This window comes from Pinus tabuliformis, chromosome 9, assembly GCF_031772625.1.
Source record: "Pinus tabuliformis cultivar Carrire ecotype Pingquan chromosome 9, CPIR1, whole genome shotgun sequence".
Taxonomy (NCBI): Eukaryota; Viridiplantae; Streptophyta; class Pinopsida; order Pinales; family Pinaceae; genus Pinus; species Pinus tabuliformis.
In genome coordinates, this window is record NC_142307.1 from 1,576,917,676 (window position 1) to 1,576,943,796 (window position 26,121).

Sequence of the window (26,121 nt, forward strand, 5' to 3'; positions counted from 1 at the left end):
GAGCGATAGTGGCAGAGCTAGAGTGCTAAAGTTTGAGGTCGCATAGTGGATGTTGTAGCAGTGTGAGAGGCATATAGCAATTTGCAGCAACGTAGTAGCAGCAGAGGGTCAACACAGATTAGCAGCAGAGGTAGCTTCAGCATCACGAGGCATTCAAACTGATCAACATGTTAGTACTTGGGCGAAGATTTAGTTACTTATTTCTCAGTAACTGAGTTGCAGTGCCGCAGTTAGCAGTGGCATTGCAGGTAGCATGATTCAACATTTTGAGAGGGAGCTATAGTATAGATGTAGCAGTGGCAGTGGCAGAGTCATGGGTAGCAGTACAGGAAGCAGTGGTGCAGTGGATGAAGGGCATTAGGCCAAGCATCAGCAGCACAGAGGATCGATGTAGTGGACCAGTGTAGTACTTCTGTTGAGAAGTATTGCTAGAGCACATTTCTTGCTAAGAGGGAGTGTTGATTTTGGGTAGCATTGGATGTGCTCTAGCTTCGAAATTTTGTGGAGGGGCTAGAACACATGTGATCTCCAGAACCTAGAAATCATTTGGAGAGATTCCCCCGGATGAGGAATTATTAAAATAATTAATATTTTTAATGGGTTCCTAAGTCAAAACTTAAGAAAATAAAAATATTAATGGATATTAATAATAATATGGGTGAGAAACTTCTAAGTGACGAGGATCAAGTCTGTTTTAATCTTAGCCGTTGATTAGGGACTTACTCTTGGCTATTGAGTCATCAACATGAAAAGTATAAGAGGATGCTTGAGGGTTAGTTGGAGATACACTTGAGAGATCAGTCAATTCGATTTTCCTGTGGGCGAGGTTTGCTGAGAAAATCGAAGTGATCTATTGCAGCAGAGGGGCAGGGATAGTTGAGGTTGGAGGATCTTCTCCAGGACCTCGAATACACAATAGAGAGAGGCAGAGAGACACCAGAGGAGGTAGTGCAGACCCAGGGAGACTGATGCTGGGCCAAGAAGGGCCCACGCATTCCAGTGTTGGGGTAGAGGCACCCTTTAGCAGAAATTCGAATTCAGTCGGGGAGCAGCAGGATCAACTGAGAAGGTTGACGTTAGAGTTCGAGGAGGCAGCGCAGTGTTGATGCAGTGTCCTAGTGTGCTCCACACAGACCCATGTAGCTATTGCGAAGGGGCAACACAGTTGTAGCTAGGGACAACCAGTTCAGTTGCCGAAATGGAGAGATTTTGCTGGGTGAAGTGAGGTAATCTCACTTAGGTTTTTGCTAGTATATTTTTATCTCTGTAACTGGATAGCCGAGAGGGCATCCATAGTTGTATTAAGAACTATTGCTTAATAATATAAAACCCTCAGAGCTGCTACACCAGTTTTCCCGCATTGGGTTTTTCTGGGGACAGTTGTCCAAAAATAACGTTGTCCCTTGTGTATTTGTCTCATTCTATTTTCAATTCATGATCTGTATGTATGTGTATTCTGTGATAGTGTTTTCATTATTGTTTAATAATTAAATAACTTTTTGAATGTAAAAACAAGAAGGAGATGATAAACCAGTGATTGCAGTAGGATTTCTGATGTGTAGATTAAGAAAATTTCACATAAATCATAGCCATCCATTCCTAGGGTTTTTCCCCAAGCAAACAAAAGGAGAAAAGAGAGTATTATTTGCTCATTATTATTCTCATGAGTACGTTGAGAAGAGGAGAGAAAAGTGAAGGGAGGAAAGCTTTGAGAAATTATCCAACATAGATAAAAAAGCCAACCTACAATAGTTCGAACTTCTTCTTAGGTTCGAGCTCAAGTTTGAAGAAGGGCTCAATTCTCTTGGAGGCCACTGCTGCCATCTTCAGCGCTTAAGGAGAGGACATTTGGTGGTTTGAACGAGTAGGTTCCAGGCCCAAACTTCAGGTTTCAGATAGCCATTAATTCCTATAGACAACCACAACATAACTCGAGATTCCTGAGCAGTTCAATGTATATTTGGGATCCCTTTTGTAGTGGTTCAACGTATGTGTAAAGGGAGGAGGAAGTTGTTCCAAGTGTCCACATTCCCTGCTGAAGAAACACGAATTCCAAGAGAGGTCAATTGACTGAACAAAGATTAATTTTCCTGTGTTGAGGAGCTGCTTAGAGGATGAGCTTTTTGCTGCATGGAGAGAGAGATCGTGTGAAGAAATATCAATCCAAAATTTCATTGAATAAGTTACCTCATAAAAGCTTCTACAAAGGGAAGAGATAAGTAATCTCTTACTATTATTTTCATCATAAAACAATACTCTAAAGAGGCAAATAAATCTCCTCCTTAGAAGATTGGTTTTCCCCAAGAGGCTGTGGGGTTTCTCCAGGGTCACTTTGACCAAAAATTATTGTGTCTAATTGTGTGTGCATGTAATTTGTCTTTTGTATTAGCTATGCTAATTAAATGGTAGTGTAGTCCTAATGTTTTATGTAAATGAAATTATCAATCTCATGTTTCATGATGGGTTTGGGCATTAAACCACGCAAAACATAAAATTGGGTTGGGCTACAAGTTAGACACAAATTTCTACATGGTATCAAAGCCAGAGAGGGGTCAAGCCAAAGATTTTGTTATGGCTGATACAAAGAACAAAAGCAATTAAACTTCTGCTAATAGTGAACAATCTTTTAAAACCTTGCCAAAAACCCAAAGACTTCATAAGTTGAGAGGGAGGAAGGTTCCTAGTTCACAAATTTGCTCCATTTTTCTGTTGAAGGTCATGGCAATAGGGTTAAGGGTAGAGGACGGACTGGTAGGGGATGGTAATTTTGGCCCTTGGAAGGAGAGAATGATGCTTTTACTGGAGGAATTTGAAGTGTGGGACATTGTAGAGGCTTATGTGCAACCACCTACTGACCCAACTCAGTTAGTGGGCTTCAACAAGAAGAATGTGAAGGCTAAGAGGATCCTTCTAGATGCCATAAAGGACAGTGTATTCCCTCGTGCTCGGGATGGGATATGCCTACCAAATGTGGGAGTCCTTGGTCTCATTACACTAGAGTTCTAATGAGAATAGGAATATGGTGTTGAGGCAAAAACTATGCAACACGAAGATGACCAAGACCAACAATGTGACCTCTTACCTCACCAGGATCTCACAGGTGAAGGATGAGTTGGCTGTCGTGGGAGAGGCTATTCTAGAGAACTAGTTGGTCAGGATTGCCTTGGATGGGTTCTCCAAGAAATGAGATGGATTCATACATGGCATTGTGGCCAGAGAGCACCTTACGGATTGGAGGAGGATGTGGGACGATTTCATCCAGGAGGTGATCAAGAGGAGTACTAAGGTGGGCAACAAGAGTGGCGAGGAAAGTGAAGAGAACGTCGCACTTGCAGCGAAGGGCAAGAAGAAGGTCACAGAGGGGTCTTCTAGTGGGGCAAAGCAAGAGAGAGGGAAGCAGAAGGTGAAGGAGGACATGAGCAAAGTGAAATGATTTGCTTGTGGGAAGATGGGTCACTATATTGTTTAGTGTCCCAACGAGAAGAATAAGAAGAAGCAAGGAGTTACAACTTCGACAGAGGTGGATGATTTCGCTTCCAGATTTGACACTTAGTTTTCATTATCAACAGAGGTGGATGAGTTTGCCTTGGTGGTGAGTTTAGCCAATCATGTTACATCTTCTCGTGCATGGTTCATTGATAGTGGAGCATCTTGCCATATGAACAGAGTGAGAGAGCAATTCACGAGTCTCTCAAAGGATGATATTGACTTGGAGGTTGTGCTTCGAGATAACTCCAGGGTCAGAGTAGCAGGAGCGGGGACAATATCATTTCCGAGGGAGTCTTTACGTCCTCTAAAGGTGACAGATGTTCTTTATGTTCCAGGGCTAAAGAAGAGTTTGATATCAATCTCTAGCTTGGACAAGTGTTGTTTTGCAAGGGACAAGTGCTGAAATATCCCAGAGGATCTAGTATTGATTCGACTCGTGTGATTGGAGCCAGGAGTGGGAGGCTATAAAGTGTTATGTTTCAGCCTATTAAAGCCTTGGTTGCGCAGACCAGCAACAGTGAGTTGTGTGAGCTATGGCATGGGAGGATGGCCCATTTGCACCATGGAGCTTTCAAGATGTTGAGGGAGATGGTTGTAGGTTTCCTGACTTCAACACAGACCATCATGATGCATGCAAGGGGTGTTCTTTAGGAAAGTACACCAAGTCACCTTTCGTGTTCAGTGACAATAGAGCTGTAGGTATCCTTGATTTGGTACACTTTGATGTTTGTGGTCCTATGTCTCATGTATCTTTGACTGGATGTGAGTACTATGTGGCCTTCATTGATGACCACTCCAGAAAGAACTTGAATTTTCTTTCTAAAGACCAAGTATGAGGTCTTCAAAATGTTCCAAGAGTTTAAGGCTCTTGTAAAGAACCAGACAAGGAGGAAGATCAAGGTGTTGAGACTAGATAATGGGGGTGAGTATACCTCCACGAAGATGAAGGAGGTATGTAGGAGTGCAGACATCAAGAGGGAGTTTATGGTGCCTTATAACCCCCATCAGAATGGGGTTGTAGAGAGGAAGAATAGGGCCATAGTGGGTGCATCTAGAGCGATGTTGCATGATCAGAGTTTACCTTTCTTCTTGTGGGTTGAAGTGTGTAACACTGCAATATATTTACAAAACAAGCACCCACACAAAGTCTTGGGGAGCAAGACTCTTGAGGAGGTGTTTATCAACAAGAAGCCAAAAGTTGGGCACATTAGGAATTTTGGGTGCATTACATATTCACACGTCTTTGACGAGAAGAGGATTGTCAGACTAGGCAGTAACTCCTCAACCAAAAATTGATTCATGTTTATTCCTTCAGGTAGGTCTTCATTAAATACATGAGGGAGAGGCTGTTCAATTCATCTCTTGATGACTATTCATATTATTTATTTATCTATTTACATTATATTCACCCAATCATGAGGATTAGGTGTCAACATTCCCCCCTTAATCTGAAGGGATGTTGGTGAGTCCAAGAATCATTCCGAATCATTCAAGCTTTTCTCTTCCAAGTGCTTTGGTGAAGATGTCTGCAATTTGCTCATTTGTGGAACAATGACGGAGATGGATTGTTTTGGCCTCAACATGATGTCGAATCAGATGATATTTAGTATTGATGTGCTTCGTTCGATCATGGAACTTTGGGTTCTTGGCCAATTTTATTGCAGAGGTATTGTCAATCATGAGTGGAGTTGATTGTACTTGTTTTACCTGCAAATCTTCAAGAATTTTCCTGAGCCACACAATTTCTTTTGTTGCTTCAGCTGCTGCCACGTATTCTGCTTCTGTTGTGGAATCTGCTAGAACTGATTCTTTGCGTGATCTCCAGGGGATAGCTCCTGATCCAATACTCATAGCATATTCCGAAGTAGATACCCCAGTTTCTTTGTCTCCATCAAAGTTTGAATCAGAGTATCCAATCAAGCTGAAGTCGTCCACCTGTGTATACTTGATTCCAAAGTCTTGAGTTCCCTTCAAGTACCTTAGAACTCTTTTTGCAGCAGACCAATGTCCCTCGCAAGGCTTTTGCATAAACCTGGAGAGGATTCCAACAACAAATGAAATGTCTGGTCTGGTAGTAGTTAGGTAGTTGAGACTTCCTACAAGCTGTCTATACTTTGTTGTATCCTCAAATTCTTTTCCTTAAATAGATGTGAGCTTTAAGTTTTGTTCCATTGGAGAAGTAAGAGGATTGCATTCTGTCATGCCAAACCTATTCAACAAATCTCCAATGTATTTCTTTTGAGAAAGAAATATGGACTTTGGATGTTGGGTTACTTCAATGCCAAGATAGTAATGAACATAGTCATTTCAAAACTTTTCCTCAATTCCTTCTTTATGGATGCAATGTAGCTTTAATTGTTCCCTGTCATCAAAAGATCATCTACATATACCACAAGATATGCAACTGTTTTGCCAACTTTCTTGACAAATAAAGTTGCATCATCAAGATCATAATGTTTGAAATTGAGTTTCAGAAGATGCTCAGTTAGTTTTTCATACCAGGCTCGCAGTGCTTGTTTGAGGCCATACAAGGACTTCACCAGTTTGAATGCTTTATGTTCATGTCCTTTCACAGCAAATCCTTCAGGCTGGGACATAAAAACATTCTCTTTTAGATCTCCATTCAAGAAAGCAGTTTTTACATCCATTTGATGGACTTTCCAACCATTCTAAGCTACTAGGGCAAAGAGTGTCCGGATGGTAGCCCATTTTGCTGTGGGGGCAAAATTCTCCTCATAATCGACCCCTTCCTTCTGTGCAAAACCTTTTGCCACAAGCCTAGCTTTGTGCTTGTCAAATGAGCCATCAACTTTATACTTGTTCTTGTAGACCCACTTGCAGCCAATTGGTTTGGTTCCTAATGGAGGATCAACCAGCTTCCAAGTGTCGTTCTTTATGAGGGCATCATACTCCTTTTGCATCGCTTCTTTCCATTCATCATGGGAAGCAGCTTCTTCGAAGGAAGTTGGTTCAAAATCTGTAGACAAGTTCAATTCACAATCATAAGAAACATCCATATCAACAGGTGAATTAGAGTCATCTACATCACCTCCATTTTGCCGGTTTGAATTTCTAGTTCCTGTCTTTTCAACTTCATCAGGATGAACACTTTCAAGTGTCTTTGTCAGCGATTTTGGAGGACCTTTCTCAGATGGTCCAAGCTGCTACGTTGATTGAGTTAGGACTGAATCAAGATTAAGTCTCCCAATTCTATCAATCACATCACTTAAAGCATCATCTGTTGTTGGAGTTTCATGCGGGGGAGAGTGTTATTCAGAAGAAGATTCCACATGTTGATCTAGTATAGAAATCCCCCCTTCAAGATGTGGAATTTGATTATCAAATTCTTGAAATGATTTTGCTTTTGCGAATCTATCCAAGTGATCAAGTTGCCGCTCAACAACATTGTCAGTTTTGGATGATTCAAGAAAAATTACATCTCTAGATACAACAAACTTTTTATTTACTTCATCATAGAGACAGTATGCTTTGGAGGTGTTTGAATACCCCAGAAAGATACACTTTTGACTTCTAGCACCAAGTTTGTTTCTATGTACCTTTGGTATCAAGGCATAATAGGTGGAACCAAAGACCCTGATATGCTTTACCGAAGGAACATGTCCATACCACATTTCATATGGAGTCTTGTTTCTTATAGCATTAGATGGACATCTATTCTTTATATATGCAGCACATAGAACAACATCAGCCCAAAACATTATCTTTACATTTTTGAAGAAGAGCATGGATCGTACCATATTTAAGATTGTCCTAATCATTCTTTCAGCTACACCATTCTGTTGGGGAATATAAGGCATAGTTGTTTGATGTTTGATCCCATGTTGGCGAAGATAGTTTCCAAATTCATTTGATGTGTATTCTTTTCCATTCTCAGTGCGAATAGACCCAATATGAGATTGTGCATCATTTTCAATCCATTTATGAAAATTCTTGAATGTTTGAAAAGCATCAGATTTGTTCTTCAATAAATAAACCCAACACATTCTAGTGTAGTCATCAATAAATGTCATGATATATTTATTTCCATTTGTAGAAGGAACAGGCATTGGACCACATAAATCTGAATGAATGAGTTCAAGTTTTCCATGTGCTCTTGAATGTGAATCATGAAAAGACTGTTTGCTATGCTTTCCTAGAATGCAAGCATCACATTGCTTAAGTTTCCTAGGAATTGTAGGCAAACCAGCAACACCATTTTTCTTCAACAAGTGGAACAAGCGGAGACTGTCATAGTTCAAATGTCCAAATCTAGCATGCCATAATAAACTTGATGGAAGTGTACCTTCTTCATGATGAGAATTGTATGAGAAATGTTGTGCACGAGCAGAGGTTCCTTGCAGCTTGAGAAGCCTTTCTTCTTCTGTTCCCCTCATGAAAAGTGAGTGGTCAGATGCTTTTCTTACCTCAAGCTTGCCATCAAACATATGAATGGAGTGACCTTGCTGGCGGATGTGGACCAAGGACAACAAGTTTCTCTTAAGCTGTGGGAGATATAGAACATGATGCAGAAGAAAGTCTGGAAGACCATGCAGTTTAAGCTTGATTGTGCCAAGCCCTGATGGCTTGATTTTTGATTGGTCTGCAAAGTATACTGCTCCATCAACATTGTCAGTGAAATCTTCAAAAAAATCTTTTCTATGAGTTATGTGGCAGATTTCTCTTGAATCAAGCAACCAATCGTTTTTCCAAGAAGCAAGTGAAGCATTAAATAAATCTTCATCTACTCCAATGTTACATTGTGCCACAACAGAGTGAGTGGATTCAGGTGCTTTACCTTTGTTTGTATCATTAGTTTTACCTTTCTGTTGGTTTCTTTTCTGCTCAATTTTGTCCCATGGTAGCTTGCATGTAGAGGCATCATGTGATCCATTTCTTTTGCAGTGTATGCAGTGCAAATCTGCCTTTTCTCCTTGAGAATGTTTGCCCCCCCTACCTCTGAAATATCTTCCTCTTCCTCTTCAACCACCTCTTCCTCTTGTAGAATCTTAAGCAAGATGCTTTTCTTTATGAGCAAGGCACACAACCTTTTCAGAAGATTCAGGGGCTGTTTTCTTTCCAAAAGCTTTCTCTCTTTTAGTAAACTTTTTCACAAGAGAGTCAAAGGTGATATCTTTGAGATTTCCATTCGCTTGCAATGACTCAAGATAATTGGAGAAAGTAGGATAAAGTGCCTTGAGAAAAGTGATAAGAGGAATATCCAATTCAACCTTAGTGGATTTGATATCATGCATTATAGACTTTACTTCAGATGCAAGAGCAAGAGGATCATTATTTTGCAGTGCAAGAGTGAAGAGTTTAATCATGAGTTGAACAACTTCAAGTGCAGAATGTGAGTCATAGAGTTCTTTCAGCTTTTGTAAGGCTTCAAAGGCAGTTGAATATGACGAAATATGGCAACTCACCTCTTCATTTACATATGTTGCGATTAATGCATAAGCTTTGTTGTTTTTGTTTTCCCAAATGACGAGCTCTTTGTCTGAGGTAGGCTGTATTGTTTCATTGTCTCCGTCTCCGACACACACTCCTTTCCACAACTCATTGAAAATGAGGGTGTGTTTTATCATCCGGGACCATTCAGGATAGTTCTCCTTGCCAGTGAGAACTATTCCCACCATGGATATGATTGAATGCATTCTGTAAAAATTACTTCTACTGATAGAAAAATACTTCTGCTGGGAAAATGTGCTTCAAAAATAATACAACCTTATTCTTCCTTCTTGAATTAATATACAAAGATCAAAACTATATTCTATGCATATAGAATATCACCATATTTTTATTTTTTTTTGCATTACAATATGGTTGCAATTCAAGAGAAATAGTATCAACTGCTCAAAAGCGAATCAGAAATCTGATGCAAATCAAAATTTTCCAAACATTTGGATGGAAATATAAATCCCTATGCTCAAATCCTATGCTTTATACCTTGACTGCATACTTTCTCATTGGAAAAATACATCTCTTTCCTTTTCTGTCTCTCAGTCTTCAATGATGCCTGATGCTTGGTAAGGCGTCACGTGATAATTAAATAAGTGTTCAAACTCAGCTTCTGGCGAGTCTTGAAGGGAGTGGTGTATATCCCACTTCTGAATGTGGACGGATTCCACAAGTAGCAGCGGCTGTCCGCTTAGGCCAACTCTAAAAAAATGAAGCGTATACATTCAGCAGGCGTATATACTATATATACATGAAACATTGTTTATATCAGTGTTTACATACATGGACCCTCGTAATTGAACAACTTATATATAATATACAACAACTCGCTCTGATAGTTTGCAACAACTCTATATCTTGTAGCAATGATATCGGGGATATCAAGGCTGGAGACTTGTACAATTCCAACAACCAAAAAAACTTCAGAAAATCATAACCGAGAGGAACACACTTGCAAACCTAAGATTTCTACGGTACATGTCATCGCAATGTATAATTGCAGATTTTCACAAGAGTTATCAAAAGACTTGCATCCGAACGGGAAAGAGAACGCGAAAGCTTTCAAAACCTAATCGAGTCACTAATTTCTTCACCGACCTCAAAACTGTGCCGCTTGGAGCGCTGTTATACCAACGTGGAGGGAGGCCGTTCTTAGTGATTGAGATTCAGGCAATGAATAAAGCGGCACCTCGTGCCATACAGACACACTCCCGTCGCCATAAACGCTCAGATGTATTTTACATGGAAAAAAGCAATCGCAACATTATTCAAACAGTGCAACTGCACCAGCATTCTTCACAAATGCTGCTATACTCAACGACTTTCTGAATTTAGAGAACAGTAGATAGACTGCGCAGTAGACAGAGAGGACAGAGAGCACAGTAGACAGTGGACAGAGAGCTCAGTAGGCAGACTCCACAGGGACAGAGGACAGGGAGCAGTAGGTAGAAGGGAGTTACAACTATTTTTGGGAGCTGGCTCTGATACCATGTTAGACCAGGCAGTAACTCCTCAACCAAAAATTGATTCATGTTTATTCCTTCAGGTAGGTCTTCATTAAATACATGAGGGAGAGGCTGTTCAGTTCATCTCTCGATGACTGTTCATATTATTTATTTATCTATTTACATTATATTCATCCAATCATGAGGATTAGGTGTCAACAAGGATGAAGTTGGAACCCACTATAGAGAAGGTTATCCTAGTGGGTTATAGTGAGACCAACATAGACTATCATATATATATATATATATATATTCCTACACAAAGGAAAGTTGTCCAAAGGGGGGATGTGAGATTTGAGGAAGAGAGGGCTTTGAGGAGGTCTCAAGAGGTTTATCAAGTAGAGCAGCAGGCTCCTTAGTAGGGGGCCACAACACAGATTTCGAGAGCATTAGATGGTCCATCAGGATTAGGAGGATCATCTACTTCAGTGGTGACAAGGTCTTAGACTCCATTATCACTGAGTGTAGGATCACCTGGTGCAGGATCATCAAGTGTAGGATCTCAGAGTCCAAAATCTCCATTGGTTATAGCAGAGCCTTCCTCATTAGGAGGAAAGGCACCAATTGAGGATTTTCCCATACCACCACAGGAGGCATTGAAGGAAGCTCAGGAGGTAGTGGGGGAACCCATGTGGTCAGTGAGGGAGAGCCGACCACCAAAGAGGTTGGTTGGCTTTGTGGCAAATGTTGTGGAGACAAAGTCAACAAGTTTTGAGGAGGCCACCAGTCAGCAGATTTGGAGGGGATGCCATGGTGGAGTATGCCTCCATCATGAAGAATAATGTTTGGGAGGTAGTGCCACGACCTGAGGGGAAGTCAATGGTGACTTCCAAGTGGCTCTACAAGATCAAGCATGCGGTAGATGGCAGCGTGGAGAAGTTCAAAGCTCGTTTTGTGGCACGGGGGTTCTCAAAGGTAGAGGGAGTTGACTATGAGGAGACCACCTTCTTTCAAATGTCTAAGGAGTTATGAAGAAGCAAATAAATTCCTCCTTAGACCTTTCATCCTATATTGAGACTCGAGAGCCACACATGGCTGATCATGTTTAGGACATTGACCCTTTCCCTTTCCCTAGTCATCCTAGTAGGACAACAATAAATCCACATCCCTTAAACCTTGATGTGACATATTGTGTGGAGTTATTATTTGAGGAGGTGTTGCAATTATGTGGATTGTTGAAGATGATCATCACATGTAGGTACCGAGTTTCTTATTTTTTTGGAAGAAATTGTGGAAGTAAATGGTGATAAAGCATTAATATAGTGCAACATATAAAGCTTGGGAGATGGATTGATTAAGGTGGTGAATTGTAGATTGGGACATCTTTTGAAATAATTAGTAGGAGTTTGGAGATAAGCCAAAAGAAGTGGGATCAAGTTTTGATGCTGAAAGTGTTCACTTATTATAGTTTTGTGAACAAGTTGACAAGATTTTTGTTGATTTTTCAAGACCTTCTAATTTGATAACTATTTATGATTTCTTAAATTAATCTTTCTTGTGTTCACATTCATCATTAAGCAACTACATATAAGTTTTCAATAGTAGAAACCAGTAAAACATGAATCTCCAATCACTCGCGATTAATCACGAGTCAAACTCTGCTCTTCCCTCAAACAATCTGATTCAATGCTGGGTGAGTCAAACTCACGTTGACCGAGTTTGACTCTTGGTCAACACGAGTTTGACTTGTGACTCATTGATTAATTATGATTTAGGCTACTGAGGTGATTTTCAATCCTCAACTCAGCGATCATGGGTTTTAAATTTTAGGGTTCCCGCATATTTTGTTGTGTGGTTTAGTTAGGTTACATTGGTCTGTAACTGACTTCTCACAACTCAGGCCCGCAACTCATATGCTGAGAGGTAATAGAGGCATGGTTTCAGTTTCAGTTTACTCTGCGTAATAGAGTTGCAGTGTAATAGAGGCGTAGTGTGCTCTAGTGTAGCTTCAGTATGTGCTCTGTCAGATAGTTCAGTAGCAAACCATTATCATATCATTTCAGCAGCAATCAAGAGATTTCAGTTACTTCTTTTTTACTGATTATTATGCAGTATTTTATAAACTTTTAGAAGCAAATGCTTCTGGTTCTATGTTGTCACTGGGTAGGAGTTAGGACTTAGTACTTTGGATCATGTTTGGACTCGTAACATATATGAGATACTTATTCATTCATGATGTTTTGGACATCTATTGATATTATGCATTGTTTGTACATGGCTTTATTGAATATCAATGAAAAATGTTTTTTTTTATAAATTCAATGTGTATATCTATTTATTGATTTCACCAATTTTTTCCTGATTTTTCCCCGATCTGATTAAAACTCTTCGCTCTTTTGCCTCGCCAATTATTGCCGATTCGGAGTCTAGTAACATTGGTAGAAACAATAAATGATAGTAGGATCATAAAGAGATAGCCAAACACAAGAGACACAGAATTTTACCCTAGGAAAACCCTCTTCTAGGGAAAAACCCAACAACCTTTTCCTTAGAGAAATTGTTCAATTCAACAAGAGATACATCTGATCTTTTCAGTCAAAATTAAAGTCAAACTGACCAGCAACAAAGCCCTGGTCAAATTTGGTCAAACTGTCTTCAAGTAAAGTCAAACTGCTGCTTAGAAAGGTTCAGTCAAGTCCGGCCTGCAAGCTCGAAATTTGGCCTCGTGTTTTGATTCAGAATTTTGGCCTGCTGCCAACAAAGCTGCCTCAAAAGATTGGGTCTTCTGCCTACGAAACTACCTCAGAGACTTCGGTCTGCAACCAATGAAACTGGCTCAGAAGCTTCGGCCTGCAACCAATGAAACTGTCTCAGAAGCTTTGGCCTGCAACCAACAAAATTGCCTCAGAGAAAAATTCGCATGAACAGAAGAAGAATGATCTAAAATTGTGTGTTGAGGAGGAAGACTAGTGGCCTATATATAGGCATCTCAAGAACCTGAATAGACGTGTCTCACTGGGCTGACTTGATCTTTTTGGTGCCAAAAGTTTAAATTTGAAATTCTTTCTTTTGGAGCCGACTTGGAACCCAAATGTATATTTATCATTTCTCATATAATTGGAGGGCTAAAATAAAATTATGAGGACCGACCATAGCTACAAGAATTCAACAATTTTGACCTTTAAAGATTGTGGATGTAAGTTGCACAAAATGTGGAAACAATTATGCGTTTTTGAAATGGGCATGTTGCGGAAACAATGGACTCATTTACTGACAACAACACTAGATTCTGCATCAATGGTAGAAGGGATGAATTATTCAATCATCATTGACTCAAATTCAGCTAGCAACAATCAGATGGTTGATGATTTGGTATCGACCATGTCAGATACAGGCTTTGCAAGCTAGTTTTATCTCATGTATGTTATCATCAAAGATAGGTACATGGTTCAGAGAGAATACAATAGAATGAGAGGTCGTGGACCTTTTATGTTGGTTGGTTGCCTCACTCAGAGGCAGTCTACAAATAGTTTCTGCAACTTGCTTGATTTAGATAAGCTAGTTATGTTCTTGGATATGAAGTTGTCTCGCATGACTCATAAGGGAGGGTGATAAAGTCTATATTAATAATGGTGATGCTTTGTAAATTGTAACTTAGGAGTTTCAGTAAGGAACTTTATTTGAAATTTAACATTAAATTCATATTATAAATTTAAATTGTTATGACTTGATATTAATTAAATCATATTTAATAGTTAGATGTTGGGAAATATGAAATGACTAGCCATTCTGATTAACGATATGTAAATGACTCGTATCTTTTTGAATGCACATCAATTGAAATGGATCTCTACTTCGAGTCTGAAATTTCTTATATTGAGTTTGCAATTTCTGATGATTTTATGATAATTGCCCACATTAGTCCATATGTCTTCTTTGAGATTTGAATTTGCATGGTAATTGCCCACATTAGTCCATATGTCTCCTTTGAGATTCGAATTTGCATGGTCCATACCGATTACCGCAGTTTAGATCTGTATTCTAGTTTTAACTTTAAAGATATCATTCCTGTCTTAAAGTCAGTTCCAGGGAAGAGGCTCCCAGTAAATACTGGACATAATTCTTCTATATTTAATAGTTTAATGGTTGGTGATGAAATAACATTCGTAATTTTGACACTCAAAATCTCAAGATTCTTTTTTATCTAAATTTCTAGACCTGCTAAATAAGTGGGAGCTTCCTAGTTTAGGAGAAATATATGCTGTGGTGTATAACTTTCTCTTGATATTAATCCAATTTACCTCACAAGTAGAGTGACATTATTTTAATTTAATATTGAGATAAACCTTGACGGAATTAATTTCCTTTTTTCCTTGCGAAATGCACAAAAATTTGGTATAGATATGCTTTTACAGTGCATATGAATTAACTTCTAGTGTTTGTTTGCTCAGGCTGTTGTGAATTTTGTGATAATGCAACTGCAATTATGCTCTGTGTTTTTTACATTTTCCCTTGGAACAAGAACTCATTATTTTGGCCGGACTCTTCTCCATGGAGGTGCCAAGGTGAGAGTCCTTTCTTCTGGTCTGTCTGGGAGTTCTAATTGTACTATATTTTGAGAGGACTGATGTTTTTATAATAACTACTTGATTACAGTACAGAGCAACTGGAAGAGGATTTGTTGTCCGTCATATCAAATTTGCAGAGAATTACAGGCTTTACTCTCGCAGTCATTTTGTCAAAGCGTGAGTTCAATCTTATGTTGATTTTTGTCTATTTCATGTCTCTCTTGCTGATAATTCACATACCTTTTACCAAACTGTGTGACATATTTTATGTTTGCAGGTTCGAAGTGATTTTACTACTTATAGTCTATGTGGCATATGGTTATGCCAATGGTGCAGTCTCCTACGTCCTTCTGACTATTAGCAGTTGGTTTCTTGCCATATCATGGCTGTTTGCTCCTTATATTTTCAACCCATCTGGGTTTGAGTGGCAGAAGTAAGTTATTATATACTTTTTATATTATTGAACAAACTTAAATGTGACTTTGTAGACATTCAGAAATTATGCAGACTTGTCAATGTTAAGCAATGACTTGAAATCACTATTAGAATCAATGGCTGATTGCAGTTGTCAAGGCTTTATTAGTTTGTTTGAAATGTGGCATTTTTCTACATTAAGAGGTTCCCTACTGACGTTATATCTCCACAGAACTGTGCAGGACTTTGACGATTGGACCACCTGGCTTCTCTACAAAGGTGGTGTTGGAGTCAAAGCAGAAGAGAGCTGGGAAACTTGGTGGGATGAGGAGCAAGTAAGCAGTTTTATCTTACTTTGTCCTTCTTTGCATGGAATTTTGGTCTGGACATGTTTTCTCATCCATCTTGTTAGAGATGGATAGTGATTTTGATGAATATTATTTCAATTATTAACATTTGTAGTTGATGAGCCCTGCTTCAAAAGACATGAACTAGAGAAGTGAAAATAGGACCCTGCCATTGACAAAAGCAGTCTGCAGTTCATTCAAAACAGCCCGAAATTCACACAAATTACAGCCTGTAGATTGTGTTGAAGCCATTTGAAACCAGAGGATACTTCATGGTTTATATAAATGTTTAGTTGAACAATGAAGAAAGTTGAAAAATGTTGTCGACCTTTATAGTTCTCACCCATAGATACTCCATGATGAATAAAGAAGTGATTAGTTCTAATTTTTTAACGTAGTGGGCATCAGGGAAAAGTTTAGGGGCTTAATTTCCATGCTTGTTCCAAAAAAAGAACCAGTAATTTCCATTTTATTCAAAAATGATTCACCCATATTTTATAAAATAAAATTATTTTACCTTAGAAATTTGCAAATTTTTATAGATAATATATAAAATCATTACAAATTTGAATATATTTATAAAAATATCGCCAAACATTTTACTGTTTACATGTTAGGAACTACTAAGATTCGCCATTGTTTTTAAACTAAAGGTAAATTTATATCCTTCAAATTTTCTCTGCTTTCAGGCATATTATATTTTGGAGTTGAGTTTAATAAGCTTTAGCTATTTTGGAACAGAGCTTGTTCTGTTCTCTTATACTTGCAAATGAAATACACATTTGTATATGAACAACATATTTTATTCAATATTAGATGATGGTTTTTACAAGGCTAGGGCGATTCTCCTTTATAGGAGTTGAGTGGCCACGAGCCTAAAAAGACACGTCAATATGGCAATATTCTGGGATACCAAATGATGATGTGAAGCCAAGGAGAAGCAGATCCGTGAAGCAACAGGAGCAAGAAGCCAAGGAGGAAAGCCATCAAGGAATTCAAAGAAGAGCTATCGGAAGAATGGAAGATTGAAGAGAAGTCACAGGAGCTAAGAACCCAACAATGCTATTGGGAGTCATAGGAGTGAAGAGAAGCCATAGAAGCGAGAACCCAACAGTAAGGGCCGGAAGGAAGAAAACAATGATATCAGAGGAGCTAAGAACCCAATAGTGATATCGACGAAATATCAAATAAAGAACCAAATCATATCATATCGACGATATATAATATTGGCGTTTTTATTAATGTATTACCGCTCAATACCTCTGATTACAACATATGTTGTGGACCTGATAGGACTATCAAAATAGTTTTGTTGAAATATCACATCCATTGTGTCGCAAGTCTTAAAGCCTTGTTACATTCAAATCCTCCGATTGCGATATGTATTGCGGACTCGATTGTTCCATTACAATACGCCTTAATACAATATCGCATCCGTCACATAATCACAAACCATAAAGTTTATTATGTATCACCGCCCCAAATCCGCCGATTGTGATATGTGTATTGTGGACCCATCGAACCATTACAATACTCCTTAATGAAACATTGCACCCGCCACATCGGAAGGTATCGCAAAGTCTTAAAGGTATGTCACACCAAAAATCTGCGATTGTGATATCATTGCGGACTCGAAACAGGTTATGAATACACCGTTATGTTATATCGTGCGTTTGCCTCGTTGGGAGTCATATCACAAGTCTTAAGAGTTGACACAGTCAAACTTCCGATTACGATAGTATTGCGGAATGCTGATTGTGATAAGTGCGTGGACCTCAAACCGCCGATTGCGATGGACCCGACGGACTGCCGATTGTGATGAAGTTGTGGACCCGACAGATTTATTAACTGTTGTTTGATACTATATCGCATCCGCTCCATCGGCAGTAGGGGAATCACTATGTTATGTGCAAACCTCCGAAAGTTGCGATTGCGGGATTAAAGGAATAACTCTGATTTTCATGAATGTTGCGATTGCGATTAATGTAACAACGTGGTATGTGGGACCTCCATGTGGGTATAGCCTTGGATGAATATTAAAAAAAAGAGCCTTCCCGATATATTGTGTAATAAGCGACCTCATACAATAAGTCATCTACTCTTCCAAATGAATGTGTCTTTTGGGTATTGGGGAAACCTGTATAAATACAAGTTATAATACCTCACCTTAAGCATCGATCTGGGCATCGAGAATAGAGAGGATTTAAAAAGCTCAGAATTCGTGAACTTGAAAAGACAGAGGAAGCCGAAGGTCTAGCGAAAGACGAAGGTGCAGCAGAAGCTAAAAGCCAAGCAAAGAAGGAAGTAGAAGACAGAGCAGGAGGACAATCTTTTGACCTAATTCATTTTGGAAGGTTCGGATCCGAAGTGAAGCCATATCGCAGACAATGCCTTGCTGCAAAGACTACAAGGACAGGTTTTGGTAAAGAAGTCCTTGGAAGCAGTATAATACAATCAAACATTTCTTGACAAAGTAAATCTATAGGGTTGGAGCCCTTGGGGTTGGTGCCTCAGAATTGGAAGGATTGGTGTCCTTGGAGTTGGTGCTCCTAAATTCAAGGTTGGTGCCTTGGTAAGATAGGGTCGGAGCCCTAGAGGTTGGAGCCTCATCAAAGTCCAAGTTGGTGCTTGGCAAAATTCATCAGATATTGTATTCAATATTTTTCTATATTTAATAAAATCATTTCTTTGATTAAAATTGTAAAGAATCTAAACTGGTAATAATAACAATTGAAAAGAAACACTGATTCACCCCCCTCTTAGTATTTCCAACATTATGTCTATTCAAAACTAAGTATCTTATCTTAATTTAATTTATTTACTAATTTATTAATTACTTAATATTTATTTTTTATTGTCATAATATTTTTTATTTTATATCTATATATATTGAGTTATGAATTTGTAATTCATAACATTTCCTTTCCCTTAAAAATACTTTGCCCTCGAAGCATAGGTAATGTTGGGTGTTGTTGAAGAAAACGCTTTGTCTCCCATGATGAATCTTCCTCTGGTTGTTTCTTCCATTTGATGAGGTACTCCTTAATAGTCTTGGATCGTAATACTTTCTCTCTGGTAGCGAGTATACCTTCAGGTTCTAAGATGATTCTTCCTTCTTCATCAGTCTCAGGTATCTCTGTTTGAGCTATTTGATTTTGCTCCAATACTTTTTTGAGACTTGATACATGGAACGTGTTGTGGATTCGACAGTTGTCTGGTAGCTTTAGTCCATAAGCCACACTACTTATTTTTTTGATTATTTGTTATGGTCCTGAGGTGATAACTCATTTTTCCCTTGTTGTTTAATGATAATTGCTTATAAGGTTGAAGCCTAACAAAGACTCAATCTCCTTCTTCAAACTCTCTTTCAGTGCAATGCTAATCGACTTGTTGTTTCATTCTATTACATGTCACTGTTAGATTTTCTTTTAACAAGTTAATAATTCTTTGGTTTTCTTCTAAGTGGTCTTTTACTGCTTATACTTTAGAATCAAGTAGTGCAAAATCCTTCCACCTAGGTGGTTCATAGCCATATAAGGCTTGGAAAGGTGTCATCTTAGTTGAAGTATGATAGGTGGTATTATACCACCATTCTGCCAGGTGTAGCCACTAGGTCCATCTGTTTTGTTTGTCAGTGACGAAACAACAAAGATATGTTTCCAAACATTTATTTACGACTTCAGTTTGACCATTTGTTTGGGGGTGATAAGCCAAACTCATGTTGAGAGATATTCTTGCTTGGTGGCAGAAATCCTTCCAAAAATTGCCTTTAAATTTTGCGTCTCTATCACTGACAATGACCTTGGGAAACCCATGTAGTTTGTAAATGTTTTTACAAAACACATCTGCAATTTGCTTAGTTGTGTCAGTTTTTTTTATTGCCATGAAATGGGCATATTTAGTGAGTTTGTCGACTACGACAAATATCTTGTCCTTACCGTCAAACACAGGTAGTCCTTCAATGAAGTCCATCGAAATTTCCTCCCATTTTTGATTTGGAATATGTAATGGGTGTAGTAAACCAGGGGTTGGGATATTTTCACTCTTATTCCTTTGACAAACATCACATTCTGCAACATATTTTTGGACTTCCTTACTCATACCCTTCCAATAGAACGATTGTCGAATGTTGTAGTAAGTTTTGAAGAATCTGACATGCTTGATTGTAGGAGAACTGTGAGGTTCTTTTAGAATTTTCATTCTAAATTTGGATGTTGGTGTTAGGTAAATTCTACCTTTGTACCATAATATGCCATTTTTCCATTAAAAATTGGCATATTGACTGATATTTTCAATCATAGAACCACAATCCAAATCCTTGGCATACTCAGCTCGTATTTCATCTAACCACTCAGGAACAACTACCAAGGCGGCGCATGTTGTGTTGTCATCATCCTTATGTGAGAGTGCATCAACTATAACATTTTCTTTTCCATTTTTGTGCAATATTTCTAGTTTGAACGCTGAAAGTTTCTCCATCCACTTTTGTTGGTCTGTTGACAATGTTTTTTTATTGAAGTAGGAATTGAAGACTATTGTGATTAGTTCGGATTGAGAACTTACTTCCGAGTAAGTACTGTCGCCATTTAGTTAAAGCATGTATGATGGCAAGCATCTCCTTTTGGTAAGTTGATTTCAAGCTTTCCTGTTTGTTAAGTTTCCTGCTCTCGAAGGCTATAGGATGGTTGTCTTGCATTAATATTGCTCCAATTCCGAACCTTGAAGCATCACATTTGACTATGAATGGTTTGGAGAAGTCTGGAGTTGCTAGTACTGGGGTGGTTGACATCACTTCCTTTAGATTCTCTAAGCATTCGTCTGCCTAGTTATTCCATTGAAAATTGTTCTTTTTTAACAAGTTGGTCAATATTATCGGAAGGATCTTCCTGACCAATATTATGGGTGTAGTGTATGGACTTCTACTTTTCGTAATGACTCCATGCTTTAACAGGTCTTGTATTAATCATTCTATCTTTGTTTTATGATGATGGGGGTAGCAATATGGCTTTACATTTACTGGCGTTGAATTTGGTTTGACTTCAATGATATGTTCAATTTTCCTTTCAGGGGGCAATTTCATCGGTAGATCTTGGAAAACCTTCTCATATTTTTGGATTAGGGATGAAACTTCAGATTGTTGGTGAACCCCTTCCATCGATAATAACTCTAACCGTTGACATTGTGCAACAAATACTGGGGCTCCTTTGCGAATAAGCTTTTTCATTTGCTGAGCAGAAATGACTTGGGTAGGTGGAGCTTGGAATCTGAACAACTTATACTTTCTTCCATCCATTTTGAACTTAATGAACTGTTTTTGGTGATTTGCCAAATACGTCCCTAGTGTTTGCAACCATTGTACTCCTAAGACGACGTCTACTCCTCCTAAGGGGATTGTATAAAAACTGGACTCCATTTCGTATTCATTCAGTTGCATTTTAACTTTATGGCACTTTCCTACTCCATCTATTCATTTTCCATTTGCCACCACAACTTTTAAATCTACTACGGGGTAGGCAAAAATGTTCAGTCTTTTGGCGACATTGACATTTATAAAGTTGTGCGTACTTCCTGAATCTATTAAAACAATAATGTTTTGTTTCTTGATATGTCCTTTAAGCTTCAATGTTTGTGGTTGAGCTATCCCTGTGATGGCTGCCAGAGAAATTCGTGGCATATCTTCTTCTAGATCTAGATTAGGGGTCTCGTTTTCTTCATTGTTCTCTTCATCGGAGCTATCTTCTGAAGAGTCTTCTTCTTGTTTTGCTTTGTAGTTGTAAAGTTTATACGTAGTGCATTTGTGCCCTGGGGAATATTTGTCTCTGCATGTCCTACACTTGCCATCCTTTTTTCTTTCAATATTTGTTAAGTTTAGGTATGTTCTATGCTTAGAGCGATTTATTTCAATTTTCACAGTTAGCTCAATATCTTTTCCAGATTAGCAATCACATCAGCATTAAAGTAAACTACAGATAGAACATAAACATAAATCGTAGAAGACAAGCCAAGACAAGGGGACACAAGATGTGGCGCTAGCCAGGGACAAACCCCAATGTGGGGAAACCCTTGCTCAATTCTTTTTCTATGTTCTTCAATAGTTCAACAGAGAGAGAGAGAGAGAGAGAGAGAGAGATAGTTCATTTACAACAGAAGTCAACACTTTGACTTTCTAGATAAGAGAATAGATCATCTCTACATGAGATCAATTGAAGACACGTTGCTTCAACTGATTCTCCAAGGTGACTCCTTCACCTACCATTGTGCTGCATCTCGTCCATGTGCTGCACCTCACCATGCTGCACATTATCACAGTGTTGGACCTAATAACCATGCTATGCACTTCATGCTGCTGCTCATGTCACTGTGCTTCTCCAATCATTGGGTTGCTCTCATCACAGATCTGCACTCTATGTTGCACTCATCATCACTACATCCAACATGTAGTTGCATCTACACAGTGTTGTGCTATGCATCACATCATGCTGCACCCTTTTTACATTATGCTGCATTGCTACCCATCACTGTATGTTGGTAGCACTATGTTATACTAGCTGTTGTCCCATAATATGTCCAGCTACACCAACATGCCCAAATAGTCCAATTCAATGTTGCAGGAAGCATCCCCCCCCGGTTCCAAGGCCCGAAGCGCATCCTGTGCGGATGCGTCCAGGAAGCGTCCCCGGAAGCGCGCTTCTACTTGTTTTGGACGCTTCTTGGAAATTTCGGAAGCTTTCCTTCGAAGCGCGCTTCGGCAGTATGAAGCGTGGCGCTTCAGAGGGCGAAGCGTACGCTTCCGTACGATTCTGGAAAAGCACCGCGCTGTTTAGAAAATCGTTTTTTTTTCAATTTTTTTTTTTTGTTAGGTGAGTTTGCTTGTTGGGGGTGGATCCACCTTGGGTTAGGGTGAGGAATGAAGGCAAAAAAAAATATAAATATAGCTGATGTTCCCTCATGGTAAAGTTAAATTCTTAAAGTAAAAGTGACATTCTCCTTTATTTTTCATTTTCATCCTTTTATTTAAATTTTTAACATTACCATGAAATGACTCAGGATGTTTGAGAGTGGTTCCAGCCTCACTGGACTTCATATGGAGAAAATAGAATTTCATATCCTATTCAAAATTCAGCAGACTTAACAGTTTTCAGGAATTCAAGATCAATGGGATTGTGGAATTTCATTAGATTATATCAAGTATGAAGGTATGCAATTAGCATTTAATCAAAAGCACCAAGCCCTATATGTACCCTAGTGTTGGTGGTGTTAATTGTTGAACTCCTTTGTCACGTAGCACGCCCTTAGCAAAAAATTACCTTTCAATCAAGTCAAAATCATCGATCAAGCATGTTAAGCTTTTTCTACCATATTTTAAGCCTTGAATTAGGTAGTTTGATCAAAATTGGGCAATGTTGACTAATATCCCTAGACAATCGAGGTATATGCAAAGGCTAGACAAGAGGAGAAGAATCTAGATTCTAGATGGTTGATGCATCTAAATGGTTGATGCTCGAATAATTAATCATTAATGTACAGTGAATGTTATATCTATCTTGATTTATGCAAAAATATGCATGTTTTCATGCCTTCTACAACTAATTTGGTATTTGGGATGTTTGTTTTGAGTAGAAATGCAAAAAAATATAATCTATATATATATATATATATATATATATAGCAGACGCTTCACTTCCTAGATTTTTGGAAAATGACACTTCCACGTCCTCGCTTCCAAAAAACATCCCTGCTTCGTGCAACATTGGTCCAATTAGGTCATGTTGTCATTTGTTTGCACAACTATTTGTTGCACACCTAGTTAGGGCACTTGCAACAGCGCTAGTTTCATCCCATTGTCAACAAACTAACCCTTTAAGGGTTGCGACATACCCTCATAGGACTCCTCCTCACCCACGTTGCTTGCTTAGGGCGCTGTCCACCCTTGACAACCCTCACATAGCCTCTAGTTGTGTACTATGGCCTGCGGCCTAGCACAACAAACTGTTGTAGAAACAAACCTCCGAAAATGTGCCAAAATAACTTCCAAATAGCAACATGTTTGACCCTTAGGAACTCAGCTTAACAGTCAGCCTTCTCAGCCCTCTTCACAACAAACTCGGATCCTGATTATATCACTTTTCTAGCCCTAAGACTATATGCACTTACCTCAGCCACTCAGCCTCCTGTTGTAAACTTTGGATCCCTGTTTTCCCACGCTGTCCAGAGTCTAGGTTGCTGCGGCTAGGGTATATCCATATCACCCTTAGGTAGGACAGTGTAAGGCCTCCTTTAGTTGCTGGTTAGGGCCTTCCCTTTTCTGCAGATTAGGGCTCCCTTTAGCTGCGGATTAGGGCTCTCTTTGGCTGCGAATTAGGGCCTCTTAGATCTCCGGCCAGATCTCCTACAAGTCTGCGTCTAGGGCTCTCCTAGATGACCTTTATTTAGGGCTGCGTAGAAGGCATCTCCTCTAGACCTCCTCTTCCACTAAAAACCCAAACAAGTGGAGAGTGAGATCACAAGAGATGATATCAAATGACTTGAAGTCCTCCTTTATTTATACTAAAACGTTGAGCACAAGTGGGGTATATTTGATCGCTGGGCGACCTTGATGAATTGTCCATAACACAAATAAATTCATATCTCCATGAATACCTATCAGAATCAGATGATCTTTAGATCAATCCTACACCTATCGATGAGAGGGATCCAAGAAAAATATCAGTTGCCATTAATAAGATGATCCACATGGATTTTCGCCCTAGTTGCCAATTTTAACAATATTAGATTGTTGTTTTCCTCCATTGCACATTCGTGGTTGAACGCATAGTTTTAAAAACCGTTTTTAAAAACTGGTTACCGGTCTAACCGGCCGGTTAGCAAGCCCGTCAATCTAAACCGGCCAAAAAACCCGGTTTGAATGCCCATTTCTCCAATTTTTTGCCCTAACCGGTGAAAACCGGCCGGTTTAGGACGGAACTGGTCGGTTTTAGGCACACCCACCATAAAGTTAAAAAAGCATATTTTTGACTGTGTTTCAGGGGTTTTGGGGGGAAACTAAGGGTGTTTCAACCCTAACAATGTTGGCAATTAATGGTAATGTTAAATTCTTAAAGTAAAAGTGACATTTCCTTTAATTTTCATTTTCATCCTTTTACTTAAATTTTTAACATTACCATGAAATGACTCAAGATGTTTGAGAGTGGTTTCGACCTCATTGGATTTCATATGGAGAAACTAGAATTTTAGATTTTACTCAAAATTCAGCAGACTTAATGGTTTTCAGGATTTCATGGTTTGGGGGTAAACAATAAATGCAATCGGAGCTCCAAATGATGAGCAAAACTCCTGATCTAGATCCCATTTTGTTGGACGATATTGATCCAACATCAAAATGGGTGGAGGAGACTGAAGAACCTGTGTTTGAGGCTGATTTTGATATCGACATGGCTTTAGCGAGGGATGATGCAGATTATGTGGTGGCATCAGAACTAGGATCAAGAGCGGTATCAAGGAAAGGCAAAGAACCAATGGAAGGCACTAGTCATGCAGGTCGACAAACTCGTGCTTCCATTAGGTCCATGTTTATTGTCATTGGTGGCATTGATACTGAGGTTGCCAAATCAGGCTGAGGCATCCTTAGACTTTGAACTAGATGATGTCTATGTAGCTCCTGATGATGATCCTGTGTCTAGTAGTGGTGATGAACTTGATGATTGATCATGTGTACACTGTAGACTTGTAGTAGGCCAATGGCCTCATAGCTTGCAGCATTGTTTTTGGACTTTATAGGCCATTTAAAGCCTCATTTCTTATGTATTTTGCTATTTTGTCGATGATATGCATTGCACTCGGTGCCATTTTGATATATTCACCTTTACATGGTATATAAATGAGAAAAAATTGCATATTTTGTCTCTATTGGCTTGGAATCATGGTTTTACATCTTAAAAATAGTTTTGTTTCATTAAAAATTAATTATTTAATGTATTTTTTTAAAACCGGTTCGTTTAGACCAAACCAGTCCCGGTTAGATCGGTTCCGGTCGGTAAACCAGTTCATTAGGTGGACCGGTCCGGTCACCAGTTCCGGTTTTAAAAACTGTGGTTGAACGTACTTACCAGTGTTTTTTGAAGACGATTTACTTGACTTCCCCTTGGAGTAGTTGGTTGATTTTTCATTACTGGCATATGGTGCTTTATGGAGTTTATATTTCCGCTCAATAATTATCGCTGCATGTCTAGCATCTTCAATGGTTTGGGGTTTATATAATTTTAATTCTTCTCGAATATAATTTTTAAGGCCACAACAATACATTTTTAACAACTCTTTGTCTAATAATCCCCTTTGCCTTATAGCTAATACTTCCCATTTGTAAGTGTATTTGCTTACCAATCCTTTCTGTTTGAGGTGAAT

At 38.9% G+C, this 26,121-nt stretch overlaps 1 pseudogene across 1 annotated transcript in view; it reads left to right on the forward strand.

Annotated features, from left to right (window-relative positions):
- Positions 1–26,121, forward strand: part of LOC149154710 (callose synthase 9-like) — a 241,198-nt pseudogene that overhangs the window by 206,593 nt on the left and 8,484 nt on the right. The window contains exons 44-47 of the transcript XR_016262850.1: positions 14,843–14,956; positions 15,048–15,136; positions 15,237–15,392; positions 15,606–15,708. The product of XR_016262850.1 is annotated as a callose synthase 9-like (transcript). The remainder of the gene's footprint in view (positions 1–14,842; positions 14,957–15,047; positions 15,137–15,236; positions 15,393–15,605; positions 15,709–26,121) is intronic.